At 42.9% G+C, this 16,526-nt stretch overlaps 1 protein-coding gene across 8 annotated transcripts in view; it reads right to left on the bottom strand.

Moving 5' to 3' along the window:
• Positions 1–16,526, bottom strand: part of PDE8A (phosphodiesterase 8A) — a 141,503-nt gene that overhangs the window by 84,062 nt on the left and 40,915 nt on the right. Inside the window, exon 1 of one of the 8 annotated variants that reach the window (XM_046899151.1) lies at positions 251–16,526. This exon is cut by the window's right edge and continues 15,423 nt beyond it. The exons of the other annotated variants lie outside the window; for them this stretch is intronic. The gene's annotated coding sequence lies outside the window, so the exon portion shown is untranslated. The remainder of the gene's footprint in view (positions 1–250) is intronic. 8 annotated transcript variants of the gene reach the window in all.

The following is a 16,526-nucleotide window of genomic DNA, read 5'->3' as shown; positions in this document are numbered from 1 at the left end:
AGCGCCCTGTTGTTGTCCACTGCTGTGAAACAAACTTATCTGCTGTCTCATCCATATGACCTCCTACCCACGGAAGTTGCCGTGAGGCTTGTGTCTGATTTACCCCTTGTCAGCAGCAGAAAGCTTTCAATGCCGGATGGCATCTCCATGGATTTACTGCTTGTCCAAAGCAGCTGCAGTGGGAAATAGGAGAAGCAGAAAGAACAGCAACATCCAGGAAGTGACATTTCTCACCAGCTCAGATCCATACCTCTGCCGTGGTGGCACTGTGTGGAAGGACAGCAGACCAGACACCAGGCAGAACTGCAAAGCACAGAAGGAATGAGGAAAGGCAGTCACCACGGCTGGATCCTGGGCACCCCTTCGGGAGCGGCTGGAGACGCAACTACACACAGCACCCACCAAAAAGCAGTCAGCCGTGAGCAAAATAAGGCGCTTGACAAGAAGAGGCTTCTCAGACTCAAAATAGATTTGACCTTAGGATTCACTTCCAAACGCTCAGAACAAATGAAGTCATCATATATAAATTCTTCTGCCTTGTGACTGCCTGTTGAACTCCATCCTGCTGCTACACTTCCTAAGCATCCTGACAAATGTTCTGCCTCCCTCAACCTAAAGACTCCTGTTGAAAGACACGCTGAAAGCTACCTTCAGCAAGGGCTGAAAGATTACTTTTCTTACGTTTTAGCCAGGTGTCCCATACTGGAAGAAAGCAGAGCTATATTTTGATTTAAAACAAACAAACAAATCTATCTAACTTTAGTATGTAGAGTCTGTGGCAAAAAGAGACAGGCAGCTCAGAGTCAGCCCAGTCTCAGTTACTCCAGAGCAGTATTTAACAATATACTTCCTGCACTCACTGAATGGATTCATTCATCTGAACAGGCTGTGGATCGAGCAATGGTTGAGAGAGAACTGCTAAAGGAGCTTTCAAATACAAAACGAGTGCACAGGTAGAAAGCAAGTCCCACATGGGTCAGGGCGCTTTTGCTAGCAAGTCACAGCTACAGCAGCATTAAACTCATCAGTGTCCTCCAATTTGTTGGAGGTTGGTCATGTAAAAACTGCATTTTAAATTCCTACTGTTGTATCATCTATTTTTTATCTTGTTTTCAAGGCTAACCAAGATCAAGTCTTATTTTCCATCTTACCATTTATGGTAGAAAGCAAAGGCAAGTAGCTTTGGGTCTCAGTTCATCATGTCTTCTAATTGCATGAAATTAAAACTAATCATGTGCTGTCAATACTAGAGATACCAGAAAAAAAATAACAGCAAGCACAGCAAGGTACGGAAAACATTTTGCACTGATTCATAAATTTACACTTGGATTTCCAACACATTAAGCAGTAACTGTAACACTGTTAACCTCCAAAGCCAGCTTTTACACAGACTTGTATGCAGCCTAGGAAGGATCTCAGCCCTAGGTTACATTCTGAGAGTAACTGAAGCAGAACTCCTTCAGGCAAAGGGGAGTACTTCATTTTGAGGCTGATGCCAAAGCAATTCCAGCACATATGTCTATAAAAGAGGAGTTAAGATTTCCCAGGGCAGCCAAACAGTCCAGCTGCCCCTTACTTACCTTTTATTCATTGCTGTGCTGTGCTGGAGCCTAAGGACTCCAACCACACACCAGAGCTCATTCTGCAAGGCACAGTACAAACACCGAGGAAAGTCTTTAGCCTGAGGAGCTCACAATCTGATCCTTAGTTAGGAAAATCACTCAGCCAAAGGCACTGCTGTATAATCCTCCTTGACCAAAATCTCACCTTTCTTCTCATTCTAACAGCACTACCTTCGCAGCAACCGTAATAATGGAATCCTGAATTATTTGGAAAGAATACATAAATCAAGAGCAAATGAAAGCCTCGCCATGCCGCCCATCAACACAAATGCGTATCTGTAAGCACAAAAAGCACCACCTGACAAAGCACTTCACAGACCAGTCCTTGCAAAATCCTGTTCTCAAGCTGTCCTCGGGCTACTCGTTTATTTGAAATGGAAATAACTCAGCATCGATCAGCATGATAAAGAGCAGGAGGCTTTATTTGGGACAAGTTCTTGGTGACACTCTAGAGAATGACATATCTTCGTGGCTATAATTCTTCCAAAGATTGTTCCCATTAAATCTCTCAGCTATCAGGTTTCTGCAGTGCTGCTGCATTTCTAGTAATAACACAGATCCAGGAGCACACCAAACCTGCTTCAGTCCAGCCACCTCTCAGGACTTCTCACCACTACCAAAGCATAGCTGAACTTCCTTGAAACAGAACTTTTCTCAGCGGATAACTCATCTCTTCAGCCTCTAACATTGGTTCCATGTTTCAAACAGAACACTTCGTTATCTCTGAATTGAAGAATTTTTTCCACTGTTTTTCCCGTGCTTTTCGTAGATTTAGCGCTAAAATAGAAAGCAGCCACACTGCCTAAAGTTTTGATCTGTTTTGAAATGGATCTCCATAGCTGCCAGTCCACAAGAGGAAGAAAAAGCGATGCGTGGCAAATACTCAGAAACAGCGTATGTGCTCTGCAGCCTTAAAGACTGAGAGTTTGGGGTCTTTCCTCAACCAAAGCAAGGACAGAAATGTTCCTTTTTTTTTTTTTTTTTTTTTTTTTTAGCAGCTGCCAAATCCTTGGCTCATTATTTTTCATGTTAGCCATACATACACGTTTGACACGCTCAGTTTTCTTCCTCCTTTCTATATACGCTTTCTTTAGAATTTCTGATCAGTTCTGGCCTCCATTTTTTCCACGCTTACTTTCCTGTATTCGTTTTCCTTTCCACCTTTTAGAACTCAGCCTACTCAGAGCGCTGGGAGATGTGAGCACCTTCCAGGGGGAAGAGGTGATGGTGCTGCGGGGGCTCTAAGAGTGCCATCCCAGACCTGAGCTGATGGCACTTGAAATGATGACTTCAGACTTCCGCAGCTTCCCCTCACACCGGTCAGCCTCCTGCAAGCTGAAGTCTGCATCTTTTAGGGTTGCATAGACTGAAAAAACCTCAAATATATTCTGTGGGATAGAGCCCTAAGTAAGAGCTCTATTTACCTGAAATGCAATGCCGAGGGCTCCCACAGCCTAGCATGTAGGCAGAATATACTTGATAAATATCTGTTTATCATAACTGCAGAAGTCAACTCTGCTTTTCCAGCCTCTCCCTCCCTCGAGATTAAGAAGGTAACAGTCATATATAGAAGAGCCAGGCCCTTCAAACGTTCTTCTTTCTCTTTTTTAAGTGCTACCAATCAGACTCTATGTAAAAGTATTCCATCCTTCCCCATTAAATTAGGCTGCACTAAATCAGCATTCTTCTTTAAAGAGCTGGTATGTGACTGGCAATGGCTGGAGAGCAATTTAGTTGCACTGATACACAGCTGGTAAGGAAAACACCACTTGGCTGCTGAAAAACACCCAACTCCGGCTACTGGGAGAGGAAGCCCCAAAATACAAAGTTGCAAATTCCAAGAGGGGAGTGCAATCAGATCATCTTCCAACCCAAATTCTTAAACTAATTAGAAGTTGATTTTTACGAGGATTCAAATCCCCCATGAATCAGGGCTGGGTTACCCAACTACTGCTTTTATCGCTTTGACTCTTCAGACGAGGATTGATTTTCAGTATAAAACATGGGTTGCACTCAAGTCGCTGTTACACCTTTCTCAGAATCCGTCATCCTGTTTACAGAGACACAGAAGTCCTCCCCAGCATCCTCTCCCATGGGGGCACAGAGGCAAAGCCCTTCTCAGCCCTGGGGCAGAGAGCAAAACCTGTACGCTCCCCTCCTGCATGATCTCACCTACTATCACCATCCTGCTGTGCCTTTTGCTGACAAGCAATGCATTTCTTTTTAACATCTAAAATACGCTCACACATTTTCTTTATTTTCTATTTATTCCAAAACATCCAAGGGTAAGAATGCTACTGTTGAGCAAGAGGCAAATTCCTGGTTCTTGAAGAGCCTATTTGTGCGGTCAGAACACCATCCGCATCTGCTCTCGCTTTGTGCTGCTGTATCTCTCCCTATTTTCCCAACAAGGAGCATACAGCCAACAGCTCTACCTCCTGACTATGCCTCGGGCCCTGGCAAAGAGCAACTGACAAGAAAGACGTTTCACGTATTTAGGATCAGAAGATAACCGATAACCAGGACCCAGATGTTGGTCACTGCTGGCCAGAGCACAGTGCGATTATTATTCCATTTATAGAAAGGGATGCTGTCCTGCCTTTGCCAGCCAACCAAAAGGTCTCCATAAGACGCTCAAACACTCTGAAGAGAGGCATTCAAAACAAGGAGCAAAAAGGGAACGAGCCGTATTCGCTCCACAATTATTGCATTATATAAATCCAACATGGTCTCCAGCAGACAGCACCACCAGGCTTGCTTTGCCAGCGAGCACCGCGGGCTGCAGCGGGCTCTGCCCCAACGAAGGCAGGAGCTGGGCCATCGCTCCCTGCTCCCGGCAGCCAGCGCCCAGGGCTGCTTCTAATTAGGGCAATGGGAGCACGCCCAAATCGCTGGAGCCAAATGAAGTCTGAAATGCTAATCAGGCTCTTCTCTCTCCAAGCTCAATTTTTTAAAAGTCAATAATAATAATAATAATAATAACCTTTCGATTTTGACCATATAGATAGTCTTCTGATTTGCTGTGCTCCTGGCAAGAAGCAAACAAGCCAAAGGGTAGGCTGCCTTCCGGGGTGCTTTGGTTGGTGAGATTTTGGTCTGGGGGAAAGGGATGGGGGGGCTGAAAGGCAGATGGTGTTCAAAATACAGAATGTATGAAAATGAGTTCCCAAGCTGAGAATAGCCTGCAGCTCCAGCAAACATATTAAGACAATTCTAACTGCTCCCTATCTGGCATCTGACTGTAATAGTTTAATGACATCTTAATAAACTGTTAGTTTAATAAATCCAGTTCCATTTGCTACCAGTTAGCAATACAGTTTGACAGGAGGAATCCACAGTCCCATAAAGGAGAACAGGCTAGAAATACTTGGAGGAGATACGACGATTACTGCAAATTAAAGGCTGTGCAGTTTATAGCTGGATACTGAGTGCTCAGATTCCACACGACAATAGTTGTTTTATTTTTTTTTCCAGCTGTGGACAGGGAAATGTATAAACTGTTAATCCATTATATGCAGCCATTTCCTTTGGGTATTTCTAAACAATGGAAAAACAGAACTTACTGAACTTTAAAAACAACTTTCTGTCTACCAGCATTTCAGTTTACTTTTAAGTATGATACTTGCAACAGCACAGTCACTGTATCTGTACATTTACATACAGAATGGCCTTTATGTTTTTATTGACTGCCATAAAAAGTAATAAATTATGTTTTCAGGTAGCATCACACTCTTGTAATTACAATGTGCACATCATTCTCAAGCATTGGTGGAGCTGAACAGAAATGTGATTTTTTTTTTTTAATTCTTTTGCATTTTCTCCCTTTTCTGCAAGCATCTTACTTCCCGAAACGTACAACATGCTGCAGTTTCCCCCTTGATTAAACAACCTAATGTTAATTTTCTCCTCCCATTGTAAACACTGCTTGTTCCCATATGAAGTCAACATCATTTATACGATAGAAAAATATTTACAGTCTCATAATTAAAACAAACAAACAAAACTAGTAAAAACAGCTACCCATCAAGAAGAAATCCTCCCTCCAAGTTTTTCTTCCACAGAGGCTCCCATTGGTTCTTCAGGCAAGCCCAGGCCCCAGCTGCAAATAATGGTCAAGTTCTTGGACCCAAGCTGTGACAGATTCTCAGAAGAAACAGTTCCAGAGCTCAAGGTGGGCCAAATAAGTCTGTTTTAATGGAACTGCTCCTGTAAGCAGCAGAACTCTCTGGGCTGGGGATTTCACATGCAGCCAGGCACTAACACATGCTACCCCGAGGCAGAGCCCTGAATGGCAAATTAAAGTCAATGCTCGAAGCCTGACCGAATAACAATATAAAGAAGTAAGACGGCTTGCTAGCCTACTGTGTCAGGAAACATTTACAGCAAGAGACTCTACAAACCCCACCATCAAATAAATTCCTACAAAATTACGTCTGCTTTGGCCTGGGTTAATTTGAAGCCATGTCAGTTGAACTCTACTGGTTGCAGCACTGCAAATTCTCCCCGATCTTTACATAGGACAGGAAAGCTTAGATGAGCTGCACAAGAGCACTACCAGGAAGATACTGGCTGCTGCCCCATCACTCCTTGCATTGCCTCAGCGTCCTTCCCATGGACATGTGGCACTAAGGAGACTTTGCTCACTGAAAGCCACAAGCCAAGCAGTAGGTACTGTGAGTAAAGACTGCATGAATAAAAGCAAGCATATCATCATTTGGTTGTTTTAGTTTGAAAAGAATATAGGCATATGACGACAAAATTAATTACCCATATCACAGTCCTATAACAGAGCAGAATATTCCAGTATCACAAAAAAATATCAGAAATCATAGGTTAGGAAATAAAGCTCACTCACTAACTCATTTCCTACAGGCAGTATTTTCTGGATATTCCCCTTTGCTCCTTTTGACTAACAGCACGTTATGTAACTCCTTTATTACTGCCTGTATTTAAGACTTCGAAAGCGAAGTTCTGGACAGCGATGCAGGCACTATTAGCTAATGCAATGGCAAAGAGTGCCAGGATTCATTTCACTTCAGCTGGTTTTGCAAATTCACAGCTTTGCTGCTCCCCGAATTTGAAGAATTACCATTTAACAAATGATTTTTCATTTTCAAAACGTCCATATGGGAAAGATGAGGTAACATCCCTTGTTTGAAAAGTCAGGATCTTTTTTTTATTAAGTCAGAACCCTTATCCAGATACCCAAGCCATCGGAATTATTATTTTAATGGTGTCTTAGCAGAGAGCCCTGAAGGCTCTAAAATAAACAGCATAGTTAAAAACTTCAGAAGGTCAAAGTTAATTTAAAAATTGATGCTGTAAAGAGCGTTGCTATTAAAAATTTGGTTGTCTCCACAAGACTTGTGAGGTAGCTAACGAGCTCCACAAACTGCTATAAATTACAGAGCTTTGTATATAAAGATGTTGCAGTTCCGTGCTCAAAAATGTTCTGTTAATATTAGAAAGAGGGAAATAAATAGTCTCAGATTTTGTTACGGAGCACCAGCAAGTCCTAAATTACATACACAACTGGAGAGCTGCAGTGTTTTCAGAAAGCCAGACATTTAAACCTCCGCTGAAAGTTCTTAAATCTCCCTTGCTGACAGCTCAGAAGACAAGTAAGAAAAAAAGTTATGCCAGAATGGACTGTTTTAAGAAACGAAGACGTTCAGTCGGTCCAATTTTTGCTAAGAAGCTGTCTGGCTTTGAGTAGAAATATGTACAATTATACAACAGAAAACATGCAACAGGAGATGGGGGAAAACGACAGAAACACACACAAAAAAAAGCTTCAGAAATGTTCTACTCAGCCAGGTAGCCTGAGCTTCTGTTTCTGATTTCACAGTCCTTAAAGAAGCATTCCTCCTTTTTTTTTCTCCCCTAAAGGAAAATAACACGGGGTTCAAGAATATACCTCTAACACGGACAAAAAGAAAAGACTCAAGCTGTCTCAGGGTTCTACTGAGATGCCAAAAGTTTGGTACCTTTGTGCTCCTCCCAGAAACTTAACTTTTTCCATCTCTAAATATAATTGTTGATGTATGGATTAAAATTACCATGGATTAAAATTATGCTACTCCTTATCAGCAGAGACAGATGCTATTTCTCAGGAAAAACTTTTTTTTTTTAATCTAAAAATATAAAAAGTAGCTTCATTACAACTGCAGCCCGACTTTATCAACTGCTGAGCTTTTCCCTTGCAGCGCAGAGCACCTCCAACCAATGACTGAATGTCTGTCTGCTAAAGAAGACAACACATCCAAGTAGGCTCACTCCTGGCATCCCTGTCCAAGCATCTACTGATTTTGAGTGAAAAGTCTGAGCATCAATTATTTCACGTTGCATCAGACGGTCCTCACAAGTCTAATGGCACACTTCTACAGGATAAATTGGAGTTCTCTGCAGCCAACGTGCAATTCAGCACCTGCATGGTAACACGTGCAGACCCAGGGCATGCTCAGCTCCCTTCCTAACACGTTCTCTCCTGGTTGTGCCACTTTGGGCTGCTCCTCCTTCCCAGCCCATTCATGTTGTTGCTTTTCTAAAGGTTACGTGGAGGAGGAGATAATCCAGGGACTATTTTTTTATTTAAACCTTTCTAGTATCAAATGATAGTGGAAAAAATATTTAGACATAGGAGATATACATCCTTTTAAAACCATTTTGCTTTAAATCTCAGACCTGGTATAAAATCAAATTATATTCTGCTCAGTTAGAAAAAATATCAGCTTACCATTTCTTATTCTGAGTATAATAATTTCAACACAAAATTTGGTTTATGTTAAGAGCAAGGTTTGAACGACTTTAAGACAGAACAAACAGATTTCACAGCCTTGCATAATCTTTTTTCCTACAAGTTAACTTTTTTCCTAAGCCAGCTTCTTACTAAACCAAACACACTGGCGCTTTGCATCTCTTCTTTGTGTATTTAAGAACTTGACCCAACTTGATGCACTTAAAAAAATTGCTTTATTTTTCTAAGTGACATTTCTTTAAAGTGATCTTTTTTTCATGGCGTGCCCTAAAACTCAAGTTTATTATGTAGAAAATATGCCATATTTGCAAACTCTTTCGCTCCACTTGCTTAATGGAAAGGAAAAGAGCCCTATATTCCACAAGCGACTGTGGTTTTCATGTCACTGAAGGGCACATATCTTGGCTGCACATCCTACCAACTGAGTCATCAGAAACTGGATTTGGCTGCAGAATGCCATTTTTTTGTTAGATCCACATGTGATTGACAAAGCCCAACAATCTTGGGTAGAGGGCTCATGCTAATCAGCCTCGTGCACAAACAAGAACGCTCAACCCACAAAAGTTTACCCAGGTTGCAAGGGCCAGAAAACAGCTTTTCATGTCCAAATTGCTTGGACTTCATTTCTTTATTTATTTTACTACTAACTATTCCTTCTCTTTCCTTTTCTTTTTCCCAAATGGCTCAAGAGCCACATTCACATCCCTGACTAGAAACACTACAGAAGCTTAATTTAACAAACTCGTCGTCTTCTAATACCTCGAACCTACCATCATTTGGCCCAGGAACTGCTCTCCATGGCAGCTAAAGCAGTAGGTGGCTGGCAGCCTTCGTCCTCTCAGCTGCCAATGGCCCTAGCTGACAGAACAGTTGAAATCCTACCACAACTCATTAGCAGTATATGCCTAGAGCTACCTAAAAATGCATAGTAAAAAACTGAAGATGTATCTCTGTTGTCCATTTTTATTAACCTCTCTATGTTTGAATAATACTGAAAGCACAGATGTGGCAGCTGAAAGATTAGCACTGCATCAGAAGGAAGAGCCAAGAGTATTTGTACACCAGTATGGATCATCAGAAGTGGCACTCTGCTGATGTTCTACCCAGAAAATGTTATCTCCAAAATCTACATAGGATATTCATGTTTTAACTCTGTAAGAAAACAAAACAAAACAACCAGGACCTTGATCAGAAGAGATGCACATCACTATGCATATCAAAATACGATTTTTTTCACCACGGTAATTTATTGGAGCCTGCAGATCCTCAGCAGGAGTAGTCTTCTGTAATGACTTAGGAAGATGAGTAAGAGGCGTCCCCTCCTGCAGCTCCAAAAGTCTTGCAAATAGCGTCTGTCCACTTTCCAAAGGAAGGGTCTCAGTAAATTGAGTGTCCCGAAGGGACAGTTTGCACAGAAGCACAAAGCAGCCTAAGCCACAAAGTTGCACTGAACTCCCAGCTTTAGCTAAACTACGCCAGAAATATATGGGAATAAACAAACAGATTAGGGAAAGAAGGCAGAAGAAAGAAATAATCTTTGCTGCGAGGGACAGGGCAAATATAAACTGAAAGGGGCTGTGCGTGGAACCGACAGAAGCTATAAAAGGAAGACTGTTCAGTGCAAAATCTGCTTTGTATAAGCTTCTCAAGAGAAAAATCACACTAGCCACCCCAAAACTTTACACCTGGCACACAAACACATCTGGTGCAAGGAAGAGAAAGAAAAAGACCCAAACGTCCCACAGAACCTGGACACTGGAGCCCTTTGAGTCGATAACTCCACAAGAAAAACGAGCGGTGCCAAAAAGATCGCAGTAAATCACGTTCCTGTGCTGAACTTAATGAAATCGCCATGCTGAGCCCAAGGAACTAAACACTTGCCATTGGTTAAGAGATCACTGTGGCAACACAGTCGCCTTGATTCACAGCTTGAGCCCATGAACCACAAGGGCCCCACAGAGGGGGAAACCTCAAACTGGCAGTGTCTAATTTGGTTTTGTTTATGTTCCTGTGTTCGCTATTGATCTGCTCAGGGCTCAGAATCAACAGCATGGACTAACAACCTCCCCAGTACAAACTTCATAGGCAAAATAATCTCCGCATGATGCTTCCTGCCCCAAATGGGGAGAGACAGGCAGACCCTGCGGCCGGCAGCTGGGAAGCAGCTCCAACACGGGCCCAGCATGGGGCTCCTCACTGCGAGCAGGGCTGCCCGCCAGACATGGTCCTCTTGCAGTAAGCGGAACGAGCACTGTCTGTGAAGGTAGGACATAAACTCCAGCAGGAGGTGACGCAGGTTCTTAGCAGAACGAATGTATTGGGAAGAAGGAAGAGCAGAAGAAAAACAACAGTAGAAATAACCCGCTGGGAGCAGTTCAACCCTCACGTGAATTTCTAATTAATGAGTGCACTGACTCCAAAACAAGACGTGGGTGTCTATCTTCTAATGAGGTTTGAGACTGAAGAGTTCAGGCACTCCACACAACAAATACCTGACAGCCAACAAAACATGCCCCACCAAAGGAGCCTTCACTGATTTCTGAGGAGACTGCAAAATGCACAGCCATCTATGTAGCAAGACACAATCTTGTTCCCAGCATAAATCAGCAGCCACCATAAATATAGCAGCACTATATTCAGGTACTGAAACAGGTTTCCCAGGGCAGTGGGCATGGCATCAAGCCTGCAGAGTTCAAGGAGCATCTGGACAATGCTCTCAGACACAGGGTTTGAATTTTGGGTGGTCATGTATGAAGCCAGGAGTTGGACTCTATGATCCTTGCGAGTCCCTTCCAACTCGGCATATTCTGTGATTTAGTTGTTAGAAAAGTCCCTTTGCATTTGGTTAAAGGGAAAACAAATCAGTCAGGAAAAGCAAACCGAGACACCACCTACTCGTTTTCCATAAGATACTCATGGGACTCTGCTACAAGTGACCATGCAGCAGGTCCACCAAAATGGGAGCTACATTTCAGAAGTTCTTTACTTTCTGAATAAGGATACCACAGATTTCAATGTTGTCAATGTATCTTGCAGAATACAGGACGGGCTGCACAAGCTTTGCTCTTGCCTAGGCTGGCATACTCAATACTCCATGCCTCCTGCAGCACCACAGCAAGTGCTGCAACTGAACAGCCAAGAGACATCTCTGACAGCAGTTGGAAAAACCTAGCCACGGCTCCTCTGAACAGAACATCGAGGCAGTATCAAAGGGGGACCACATCCCTTTTTTGTGGCAACATTTCCTCAACTGATACGCTTTTTCTCTATCTTCAAAAGACACTGCCTCAAACTGTGAATTTTGACTTTATGGTCCTATAAAATACTTGTCTTGCTCACATCTGAAAGCTACGGGTGAGAGGAAAGAAGATAACAGATCCTTGCTAATAGGACTAATATGCACAAGATTTTGAAATAACATTCCGACTTCACAGGAGCATTTGTAAGTTGATAATCTTTGTGACAGCAAGAAAATGACGATCAGCAGGAGGCTGGGAAGACAGATCGTTCTGCCCACAGACTGCAGAGTAAACAGATGACAATTAAGCAGATCTATTTGGCATTTACTTATAAGGTTTCATTTTTTTCTCTTTCAAAATGAAGTTGTCAACTCTATGAAGGATTAAATAAAAACAGACATTGCAAGACACCAGTGAAGTAAGGAAAGAACAGTAAACAGAGGACAAAGAAGAGGAATGGATCCCACCAGCAATTAATTAGAGTTTTCAAAATTCCATGAGAAAAAAAAATTCTGCTTGATGATAACATATGATTTAATTTCCGAGATTCAAATACTGGCAATAAAACCAAGGAAAGAGAGGAAATGTGTCCTGCAACAAGGAATAATTTTGTTGCAGTAGTCAGTAAGACAGAGCAAGTTGCATAAGCTTCAACACTTCTGAACTGAGACCTTTTTTCCTTTGCCGAGGCAATGAGCAAAGCCCGGTGACGGTGAAACAAGCCCTTAGTCGTTTCAGTAGAGTTTGGTCCAAGGTAAGTCACCAACAAAAGAAAGCACTTTCCTATACATCCGTTGTCTTGGTGACATTTCTTTGAGACTTAATCTTGATAGCTTTGCTGACAAAAACAAGCTTTTACTACTGTTAGCTCTGCAAAACCAATACTACCATGGCTGAGTGAGCTGGAATTTTTATTACTGGCAATGAAGTAAGATTCAGACAGAAAACAGCTTGATTGTCAAACCCAAATGTGAGAGTTTGAAATACTGGCTGTTAGAAAAATCACCTTGTGACTTGTAAACCAAGCAAAGTTTTATCGGAAAGTGATTGAGAGAACAAGTGTAAGAACCTCCTGCTGTCATTTTTACAGAGTCACTTCTGGAAACAGTTCCACCGCGGGACAGCCGCCCGCCCTCCTTGCTTTCTGCCAGCCTGTGTTCGCCATTTGCACAAACCACTGCAGGCACTGAGGTGTGTCAAAATTATATGGCAGCAATCAAAGAGATAAGAGATGTGGAAGAAGAGAGATGCAACTTTCTGGAGAACCTAAGCCTGCCCTGGGACACCCTAGACTGCCACTGCCCAGCACATTGAGACAGTTTTTCCCTTCTTCAGAAGATGAAGCATAGAAAAGACTCTCACAGGCCTGCTGACAGGATTCCAGCACACTGTACTCCCCAGCCATTGGGATTCAGTGAGCTCCTGGCAGGAACTGCAGGGGCCGTGCCTCCGCCCATGCTGCCAGGGGCAATCCCACGCCATGGTCACGGAGTCCTTGGCCAGGCTGCACTGAACAGAAAGGGCTCTGGGCTCCTGCCCACATCTCATTCAAGGCGTGATCTCCTCAACTTCTCGTGAGGAGATCTACGTAGCAGGACTCAGGGCAGTGAATATCAAAGCTAGCTCCAACTTACCTCCCTCAAGTACTGGAAATGGCACACTTCTATTCCCACTGCAGGTTGCACCAACAAATCCCCGTGTCCTCACAGCTCTCCAAATTCCATTATCTGGGCTGGTCTGGTAACTTCATAGAACCACAGCATTGCTCAGGTTGGAAAAGACCTTAAAGATCATCAAGTCCAACTGCAAGCTAACCAAACTACCCTAACTCTAACAACCCACCACTAAATCATGTCCCTGAGCACCACATCCAAACGAATTTTAAACACGTCCAGGGATGGTGACTCAACCACCTCCCTGGGGAGCCATGTTCCTCTATGTATTATTGCTCTACCTCTGCCCTTTAGTTACCCTCAGATTACTTTACTGGTTCAGCTGAGGAAGGATGAAGCTGTACAAAGCAGTTCCCAAGAACACCACTCTCCACACCTGGATCTTGCTTCCCTGGAAACAAAAGAACAAGGTGCTTTCATCCGTGTTAGGATTTCATTCTACATCCTGGGAAACAGTTACTTAATGTCTGAACTGAGAGCATGAAGTACAGGACAGTCTTTCACATATCCAACTTAATCCCAATTTAATAATGTAAAAGCTAAATAAATACCATTTCTCCCCAGGGCATTGGGCCGTTCTGAGGTCAGTGCTCCCCTGCAGGAGGCCTGCTGGCACCTCGGCCAGCTGTCAGGGACTGCCTTCTCAGAGCACACCATGAAATAGCCCTTTCAGGCAGGAAAGAAAATAATTGTTCCAAGAAGCTCAAGTTCCAGCTTAGACCATACTTTTGGATATCTTAATATCAAGACCTATTTCAGGCAATTCCTGTACTTCACTTACAGTCCAAGATCTTACTAAAGAAACTTCAAGGACTTTAATGGCTTCGTAACTACTGTTTATTTCCTAACTGCTAGACCTATCACTTCAAGCATTGAGGCCACCCTGGAGCCGCTGTGCTGGGACTCCCAGCCCATGCTCCCTGGCGAGCAGAGCTCCAGAGAAGCACAAGGGATTGCTGCAGCCAACATCAGACAGCAGCACTACAAAGCCTGGTGTTTAGGATTGGGATTAACTGCCCCCTGGTTTTGGTTTTGCAGGAATAGTAGTCAGAGCATTTAATCTAGTTCTGGTTTAGTATATCACGCTTCCTAAGAGAAACTCAATTCAGCAAGCACCAAAAATGTTTCGGTTTCAAATATCAGGATATACTTTATTCTGGTAGACCTGTTCAATTCTCTCAGGCTTAACGCAACAGGTTAAGAAAATCACTTTCTATGAGAGAGTGCAAAGTTGCCTGGCAGGCCTCCAGCTGCCCTCAGCATCATGTGTCCTTCCATGGGAGGGCTCCACTGCTGTCCCCCCCCTGCGGTGCTACCACTGACGTCAGTCAGGCAACCACAGGGAGAGCAACGCCATTTACTGAAGATTGCGGTTGCAAAATCAGATGCAGAAAACAACACAGCAAGCGTAGATTGTCTTGATTCTTTCATCTCTCTCTTTTTTTTAAACGTTAAAACATTAGGGATTAAAATTATATTTGATTATAAAAGCATAGCCATGCAAACATACAGAAATGAGCAATATACTCTTTTGGATATTGTAAGATTGATGGATTTTATTTTCTTTAACCTCCAGTTGATAACTGCAGTCTGATAAGTTTAGTGCCACTTCTCTTTTAATATACATAACTGGAGCACTAAAAACTGGCATTGTCACTGACTACGCCAGCAGAAGAACAAACCATCTATTTCTGAATTAAATTATTTCTAATTCAACATGCAACTCTCGCTCTCTCCTCATGCATAAATGAGGTTAAGTCTTAAGAGAAGCACGTCACTGTAGAGAGTGAATGAACAGAGAATTCACTTCTTGGCATCACCATTATTGTTTTTACTTGTGTTATACAAGCACTGAGCTGTACAGCAGCCTCACAAACATACAGGAAAAGATGATCCCTATCTCTCCTAGTCTACATTTCAAGATGGAGGTTTCTTGTTAGTGCTAATTCCTTCCACTTTTTTTTGGACTGGTTATAAAAAACAATTATAGAGATCTTCATAAGCTGCATGCTACTCCACACTAACACAAATACAATGGCACTACAGTTATATTAGTTCCACAACTTGTTTTCTTTCCTACACCAGTTTTCTTCAGTGCAGCATAGCCCTCTCCTCTCTGTCCTCCCCAACAACTCACGTACAGAACAGAAATTACTCAACTGAACAGAACACACCAAACTTACACATACAGCCAGACATTTCTGAACAGTAGCAATGATACCAGAAATCATAGAATCATAGGTTGGAAAAGACCTTTAAGATCATCTCATACAACCACCAACCCATTGCCACCACGGCCACTAACCACATCCCTTAGGGCCACATCCACCCTTTTTCTTGAACACCTCCAGGGAATGGTGACTCCACCACTGCCCTTGGGCAGCCTGTTCCAGTGCATTATCACTCTTTCTGAGAAGAAAATATCCCTAATATCCAACCTGAACCTCCCCTGGTGCAACTTACGGCCATTACCTCTTACCTGTCGCTGTTACCCAGGAGAAAAGGCCAACCCTCACCTCACCACACCCTCCTGTCTGGTAGTTCTAGAGAGCGATGAGGTTACCCCTGAGCCTCCTCTTCTCCAGACTGAACCGTCCCGGTTTCCTCAGCCACTTTCCATATGACTTGTGCTCCAGAACTCCATTCACCACCACTCTCTGGGCCTCACCCTCTAGGCAGTTCTTTACCCAGCAAAGATCACACCTGCCCAAGCCACGGGCTGCCAGACTCTCCAGGAGAATACTGTGGGAGACGGAGTCAGAGGATCTACTGATGCCTAGGTAACTCAAGGTATTGAAGTTGGAAACAGTTTTCAGATCATATAAAAATATTTCCTACCTAATTTTTTCTTTGTTTCCCCCTCAAGTAGCACACTGATTACACCTCGAGGAGAGGAGAGGTTACCACAGTTTCAGTCATAGAAAAAAAAGCTCCTACGATTTAGACAAAGCTAAGGGAGAATTTTTAAACTAATAAATGTGTGTAGTCCTTGCACTGCAGTTGCTTATCTGTCCTGAAGCAGACAAGTTATACAATAGCCTTGACTGACCATTAGACATCATTCAAAGTTAACATTTTTCTATTTGACCATCTTATCTTCTCGCCTGAGCAATGCAAACCCACAAGTCACTGAGTAAAATATCCTCCTATATCCCAAACATTTCTGCCAAGGCACACTGTGATCAGCCTAATGGATTTTTAAAGAGGAATCCATCTCCGAAAATAATGAAGCCCT

Source organism: Gallus gallus, chromosome 10 (genome assembly GCF_016699485.2).
Source record: "Gallus gallus isolate bGalGal1 chromosome 10, bGalGal1.mat.broiler.GRCg7b, whole genome shotgun sequence".
In the NCBI taxonomy this organism is placed as follows: Eukaryota; Metazoa; Chordata; class Aves; order Galliformes; family Phasianidae; genus Gallus; species Gallus gallus.
Note: the sequence above shows the minus strand (reverse complement) of the source record. Positions and strands in the feature narration are given on the sequence as shown.